The sequence below is a fragment of the Microtus ochrogaster genome, unplaced genomic scaffold (assembly GCF_000317375.1).
Source record: "Microtus ochrogaster isolate Prairie Vole_2 unplaced genomic scaffold, MicOch1.0 UNK24, whole genome shotgun sequence".
Lineage (NCBI taxonomy): Eukaryota > Metazoa > Chordata > Mammalia > Rodentia > Cricetidae > Microtus > Microtus ochrogaster.
In genome coordinates, this window is record NW_004949122.1 from 2,518,156 (window position 1) to 2,526,108 (window position 7,953).

Consider the following 7,953-nt stretch of genomic DNA (forward strand, 5'->3'; position numbering starts at 1 on the left):
ATAATAATAATAATAATGATAATGATAATAATAAATAATAATTCTACAAAGGAAAGTAATTCACACCTTTATTATTATTTTTACTTACTTGCATGTATACTTATGAATATAGTGAATATTTGTGTTCATGTTCATACAGGTGTGCAAATGTGTATGCAGATGCCTGTATGCATATTTATGCACATGTATGTGGAAGTCAGAATAAACACACAGTGTCTTCCTACATCACTATTCTCCTTCGTTTTATGAGACAGAATCTGTCACCGAATCTGGAGCCCACCACTTGACCTAACTGGCTGAGCCACCCTAGCAATAGGGTTACAGACACTTTCATATGTGTGCTGGGGACCTAAATTCGGGGTCTTGTGCTTTCAAGGTAGGAACTTCACAACTGAGGCATCTTCCCATCCCTAATTCACTTTTGAAAACTCATCCTGAGACTCTGGATGTAGCCCAGTAGTAGAGTACTTGCCTTATGTAAAATGTTCTGGGCTCAATCTCCAGCACCAACTTAAAAATACAAAGCAAATGATCCTTATACCTATTGTGTGGAGATGGCTCTACTGGGGTGAGCAGGGACAGAAGGGACATTCACTATGGCCAGAGAGAAATCATGTAAGGGAAAGACTTTTGGATCTCCTTTGTGTCCTACAAGAAGATTGGGTCTCAATCTCATTTGCCATTCGATATGGTTACTGATATTTAAGATAGTAATCAGTCTGACTACAAGGCAAGGCCGGTTTGGGCACCCTCTCCTCTATTGCTTAGGGTCTTAGCGGGGTTATCCTTGTGGATTCCTGGGAATTTCTCTAGTGCCAGGTTTCTTGCTAGCCCCATAATGGCTCCCTCAATCAAAATGAATATCCTAAAATATCCATAGAACCTTCATCCAGCCACTGATGGAAACAGAAGCAGAGACCTGTATCAGAGCACTGGACTGAGCTCCCAACGTTCAGTTAAAGAGTGGGAGGGGTGAGAATGTGAGCAAAGAGGTCAAGACCATACTGGTGACACCCACTTGTTACAGGATGGGCCACTTGTTGGTTCCTGGCCACTTAGCCCAGAAATAATCACACAGAAACTGTATTATTTAAAGTACTGCTTGGCCCATTAGCTCTAGCTTCTTATTGGCTAACACTTACATATTTATTTAACCCATTTCTATTCATCTGTGTATTGCCTCATGGCTGTGGCTTACCAGCTAAAATTCCCAGCATCTGTCTCCAGCTATTCATGGCTTCTCTCTAACTCCACCTTCCTCCTCCTATGCTATAGGTCAATCCAGTTTTCTCTAATCATTAACTAATAAAGTCAACACATAGACAGAAGGATCTCCCACACCACCAACTAAAGCAGTTTACCTGAGCCAATGGGAGCTCACCAACTCCAGCCAGACGGGGGGGGGGGGGGGGGAAATAGCACAGGTTCAAACTAGTCCCTCTGAATGTGGGTGGCAGTTGTATGGCTGGGGCAGACTGCAGGGCCACTAGTAGTGGCACCAGGATTTGTTCCTACAGCTTTTACTGGCTTTTTTAAAACCTATTTTCTTTGGATGGCTACCTTGCACAGCCTAGATCTAGTAGGGAGGGTCTTGGACCTTCCCCAAAGCAATATGCCTTATCCTCTCGAGGAGTGGATGGTGGTGGAGTATAGGATTAGGTGGAGGGAATGGGAGGAGGGAAGATAGTGGGAACTGGGATTAATATGTAATGAAAAAAGATAGTTTATTTTCTTTTTAATAAATAAATACATGGTCACTGGATATGTGTGCATGTGTTCATGCCTCCCTCTGTGTGTATCTCTCTCTGTGTGTGTATGTCTGTTTGTGGGTATATATGTGTGTGTGTGTGTGTGTGTGTGTGTGTGTGTGTGTGTGTGTGTTATAACATCTACAGATATGTTTTCAATTGTGGTCAGGAGCAGTGTGTGTTCTCCCTCTTTCTGCACATGTGCTGTAAGCAAGACACTGAAGAACCACAAGGCACAGGTGACCCAAGTCCGTATAGAAAAAGCCTCCTGCCAATCAGGAGACCTGCACACATGCTAATCTGAGGGGAAATCAGTATTTATTGTGTGAATCCACCACAATCAAGTGGTTTGTTTGTGGCAGCAGCCAGCATTCGCATGACTAGAAAAGGATGCCGCAGGGAGAAATGACCACATTTAGGGTGTCCAACACTTTAAGAGCAGAGGCTCCAGAGGCAGTGCTAGGCAGTGGCGTAATTTGGCTCTGATTTTCACAAGCCTCCTGAAAAGACAATGTAGCTCAATTTTACAGCTGTCAAAATCAAGGCTGCAAAAAACCACCCCAGGAAAACATAACAGGAGCAGGAATAGAGTTATGGGACTGTCTATATTCTGCTGCTCTGCTGCTGATAAGTTAGGGGAGCGTTGCTCTTTGGAGAAAATGGGATGTGAGGGTAAAGACCACCACTCTGGTTCTCACAGAGAAGCAGAAACAAGGCATCAGAGAGCTTTGCATCGGAGCGGCCTCTGGATGACGCCTGTGGATCTCAGATGGAGCCTCTGCTAGGATCCAGGTGTGGATCAGGCATACCTGTCTTGGAGACTGTGATCCCTTTGGGCCAGGGCACTGGGCTTGATCATCTCCATACCCTCAGACATGAGATGCCTCAAGACAGAGCTTCATAAACCCCACCCAGCACGTGCTTGCAAAATGGTGGTGGTGTTGGCATGAGAGGAAAGGTTGCTGAGAAATGCCATGCCCAGTAATGTTGGAATCCAATGAAGTGATCATGTTTTCCCTAAGGTGGCGCTGGCTACAGAATACTGAGACCCTTGGGGTATATGACTTCTCAATGTGCTGTGAACACACGACAGCACAGGTCTCCTTGATAGGGCCCAGGTGTGGTGAGTCCCAGGCACGTGGCCTCCTCTCCATCATGGGGTAACCACATACTGAAAAGTGAGCAGAAGAACGTTCTAGACAATGGTCTTCTTCCCCTAGTTGCAATCCTCCACGAAAGACGCTCGTCTCCACCACAAGCGTCTGTCAAGCCGACCTCCTCCACACTCTCACCTTGCAGGTGTCCTTCTTACCGAAGAGAAACCTGAGTGCATCTGCCCATGCCAAGCTGAGTGACAGCCATGCCAAGCTCTCAGGAAGGCAGCAGGGATTTATGGCCATGCCTCCTTCTTTGCATTTATATTGCATGCTCCTGAAGGAGAAACTGCTCTCTTTGAGGCATGAAGACTGCTGGGGGGACAATCGAGGAGAAGGGTCGGCAAAAGACAGTGACACAGACACAGTGGCAGACAGAAAGACACTCACACTGGAAGGTGACCGTCTGGTCAGTCAGTGGAGTTTGGTTAGCCTTTTCCTGAAACCCATAACCCATGCAACCATGAGTGGATAATCACCCCTCCACCCCAGTAAACTCTGTCATATACTGAGAACTAGCCAATCTTTCTCCACCCAGACTGGGTTTCCTTTAAGATAAGGTACATGCTTTCCCACCATGCTAACTGTAAGTGTAGTCAAGAGACTTGCTTTGGGGAGAAATACGTGTGGATGTGATGTCAGTCACGTCTGAAGAGAAGAGGGATTCAGTCCTCCTCTTCGTTTCTACCCTCAGCTATGATAACAGTGTCACCTAGGGAACAGCTACTTCTTCATTCAAGACACAGAGCCCCGTGAAGCACAACCCAACAGAATTCAAGAGCACCTCACTAATAAATAAATCATGGCAAATGGTTATAAGCCTTTGGAGCGGTTTGTTATCACAATGGACGCTAACTCATACAGCCTCTTGTGTGCGGGAGAGATCTCCCAAATTTTACTGAAGGTAGGAGTGCACACATGGCTTGTGCAAGGGAGAAGGAGGAAGGGCTAGCCAGGGTAGGTTTCATTTTCTTCACAATCGAGTGCAGTGGCTGAGCCGGGGAATGTAAATCAGTTACTCCCCAGTCTCACAGAATTCCAAGCTAGACTTCAGCTTTATAAGCCGATGCTCCTTTCATATCTAACAGCTTCCTAGCCGCACAAAGCCCATTCTGTTCTCTGGACGGTATGATCCTCAGGGGACCCAGCTAAGGAGCTGACCACCCATCCTCATCTAGAGACCTGGATTCCTTTGCAAAGAAGGGTGCATCCTTGCAGGTGATGCGTCCCTAGTACCCACAGCCTTAAGACAATGAAAAGCTCCAGGAAAACCTCCGGTCTGTCAATCAAAAGCCCCCACATCAGTCTCACCTCTGCCCCTCATTAGCTATGACCAGGAGGCAAGTCACTTAACCTTTTATCAGAAATTGCAATAAGAATACTTGAACTCTCCTCTTTCAGAGATCCTGCACAAACCAAATGAAGTAATTAACAGGTGTGAGCATGCACAGCCTGTGGCAAAGGCTGTGCAAATGGGAGCAACCTTGTGCATCATGGGCCTTGAGAAGACCGAGAAGCAATCACAGCGAGCTCTTCCTCCAAGGCCAACATCCTAATCGGATTCCTGTTTCTGGTGTTTATGACCAAACAGTCAGGAGCACCGGGCTGGTCCTCAGCATCTCTCTAGCTAACCAGAGAGTGAAAGTCGATAAGATGAATGCCATGTCAAAGGGATTATTTGGCAGGCTGGAAAGAGACTGGCAAAAAGCCATCCTGAATAATAGGTCTCAAGATGCCAGACTAGCTCAGCAGGCTACAAAATCAAAACAATGGTTAAACTGGAAGATTGAAAGGGATTCATTTCTTGGTTCCCTCATTAACCATTTCAGGGTCCTCTTCAGGTTCCAGTATGTGCATGCTGGGAGGGAGGGCATCTTTAAGAGAGGTTCTCTTCCTGCTGGGAACATACACACACATAAGGCCTAAGCCCAGATGGGTCGCTAAGGCCTCAGGAGTACGAAGAATCTGTTTAAGCTGATCAGACAGTTCTGTTTTAAGTCAAGTGAGTGGTCTCATCTCCATTATGCTTGGGAATAACACCCCGACCCTGGATCACACTTCAGAGATGGGTTTTCATGTTTTTCATGTGTCTAAGAGAGTGAGAGACAATGCATAAACATAAGCGCCCACAGCGTGTGTGTATTCGTGTGTGTGAGAGAGAGAGAGAGAGAGAGAGAGAGAGAGAGAGAGAGAACAGAGAGAGAGAACAGAGAGAGAGAACAGAGAGGGACTGTGAGTGAGTGGGAGTGGGTGGGAAGGGGAATATCTAGGCATCTCTATGAAGTGTAGATGCCTGATAAATGGGAATGTGAGGGGAGATGAGCACAACATAAACATAACATCCTTAACAGAGGGGTCACATCTTTCTCTGAGGTCACAGGGCAGAGGCCCTTGCTGCCTCTTTTCTCTCCAGGTAGTTTGTCTGCCACAAAGATTTCTTCCATGACATTAGAGCAAAGTGACAGCTCACTCGAGCCTGTGCGTTCACATCCCTCCTGTTTTCCTTTACCTTGCTTAAGTATCACACATGACCATGGGTTAGTTCTGTATACTCCTCGCCTGCTAGTGAACGAACTACCCATGGGGAGAAAAGACAAATAACTTGGGTACCACCGAAGTCAGACCTTGAAAATATGCACCTAGGAGTCTTTGTGGAAAACGTGAAAACGTGACATATTTTCAGTGATTCTTTCTAATCTTACAAGTCTAAAATGGAAACGTTGGCAGGTCGCAGAAAATTAGTAACTTGGATCTAGGGAAGCCACTGTACAGCTCTCTTCACACATACTCTGGCATAGTTCGCCTTTATTTTAAATGTTGGAAAGGCCAGAAGAGCCCGGCTTCTTTAAGAAAAGACTCCCCAGAAGAGGTCTGCACAGTACAGCACAGTGCAGGTTATGACACCCATCTTTAGTGTGTCAGAGGGTCTGCTCATCAGCAAAGGCAGGACAGAAGGATGGAGGGCACGGGCAGGGGGCAGAGAGCTGAACTTCCTGTCAGGAACTTGGTCCTCAGGTAACCACAACCTGATTGGAAGGGGAACCAGACTGTGAGCCACGGGAGCTTTCCATTTTCTTTGTGCCCTGGCTGCAAAAAAAGAAAGGAAACAAAAGAGAATTGTCTCTTAAGGGGACTTGGAAAGAGACAAAAAAGCAGAGCTCTGAAACAAAAGCTAGCCAGGAGGGATGAGGGCCAGGCTCGGGACAGGCAGGAACTGGAAAGATTGCTCTTTGGGCTGACGAGGGAGGGGGACTTGATTGGGGGAGGGGGAGGGAAATGGGAGGCGGTGGCGGGGAAGAGACAGAAATCTTTAATAAATAAATAAATTAAAAAATAAAAAAAGGTGGAGAATAAGGAAGAACTAGGGTCAAACAGCAATTAATGAGAGGCCACATTCAAAGGCTCCGAGCAGTGTCCCACTGTTCCACTTCCTTCTAGGCCCCCTTGAACCCTTGAACTCATTCACCTCCTATGGGGTGACATTAATTAATGGATGCCATTGTTCTTTTAAAAGATTGTCTTTTTATGGAATAATCATCACCGCCTGGCTTGTGAGCACTGCCACTGAACTATCGGCTACTTACACCTGGAGAGGGACATCACAGCCCCAGGGCCATCCTAGGTTGAGCCCACCGTGGGGAATTTTGGCAGTGGCCAATTCAATTATCCTGAGCTCTCGTGGTAGGAGAGAGATGTGGTGGAAATAACAGAACTAGCAGAACTCATAGGATATCCTTCCAACTACACACACCATGGTGGGCAGGTGGGTGGGGGGATGTAACATGTTTAAATAGGAGTAAGTGAGAGATGCATTGCTATAGAAATAACTTTGAAATTAGTCTTAGGGGGAAATGTTATTACATGCAAACCGCATAACCTCACGTTCTGACTAGCTGAAAACCATAGTCTTTGGTAAGTGAGATACAAATGAGGCAGTTAGAGAAGCTTCCAGAACTCCATCCTATCCAGATCTCAGGCTTCTTTCTTAAACACATTATGCACAGAGGTCTCCAGAATCCTTTTCCACCAGCCTCAAGGATGCTTTTACTGGCTCTCAAGCAGGAGGGAACCTTGGTGTATTCTTCTTGCAAGCATCCTCTTTATTGTATAGACTCTTCAACTCACGGGATACCTCTGCTACTAGTCTAGAATTGTTCTTCATCTCGAAACCACGACAAAGATGGGGCTCCTAGCCCCACTGGACAGCTGCCTGGGTCTGGGACCTTTGAAACCATTGTTTTCAGTGGTTTGGAGAAAGCACACTGCACACCATTTCCTATCCAGTCACTGATTAAACATTTTCGTTTGCCCAGTCTCTAGTTTAGAGCAAAGATTGGTCAATAAGTGTTTCAATTTGGATGAGTGGGTGGATGAATGGATGGATGGATGGATGGATGATTGAGTTAGTGGGCATGTGGTCACTATATGACATTTCTTCCCCAAACATACAGATGCGATCTGCTTCTCATGCTGACACGGTCCTATATAACCAAGATCATATATCCTTCCACTCCTACTAGACTGTTCACCGCTGTAGGTTCAGCAGCCAGGAGCCTAACAGGGTCTTGGTCAGAGCAGAAGGCAGGCTTTTTGGAAAACTTGGAGCTGTTCTCACAGTGCGCCCTGCTGGCTCACAGAGTTGGAGTGAGCTGGAGGAGTTCCACCTGGTTATGATTTCCCTGGTTCTCGGAGCCAGTTGCCCTGTCTTGGTTCCTACCATTGACTGCGATGACATTTTCTAGGCTTATCCATCGCCTCTCACTCCATATGCCTTTTCAGTTCCCTTGGCCAAAAAGTGTTCTCAGCAAATGACTGAGAAACTCATGCAAACCAGAGAGTAAATGTTTCACGGGGCTTGGTGTACTAATTCCTTCTCCTCAGAACTTCTGCAATTTAAAGGGGGCTTCATTTTAAGTAAAAAACAAAAACAAAGGAATATCAAATGTGGCATTTTAGTTTTGACTCTTCCCAGCTGGGCTTGAAGCCCTGTCCCGGTCAGATGTCGGTAAGGTTGTTTCCCTCTTTGGGTGACTGTATTCTTTTTTTTTTTT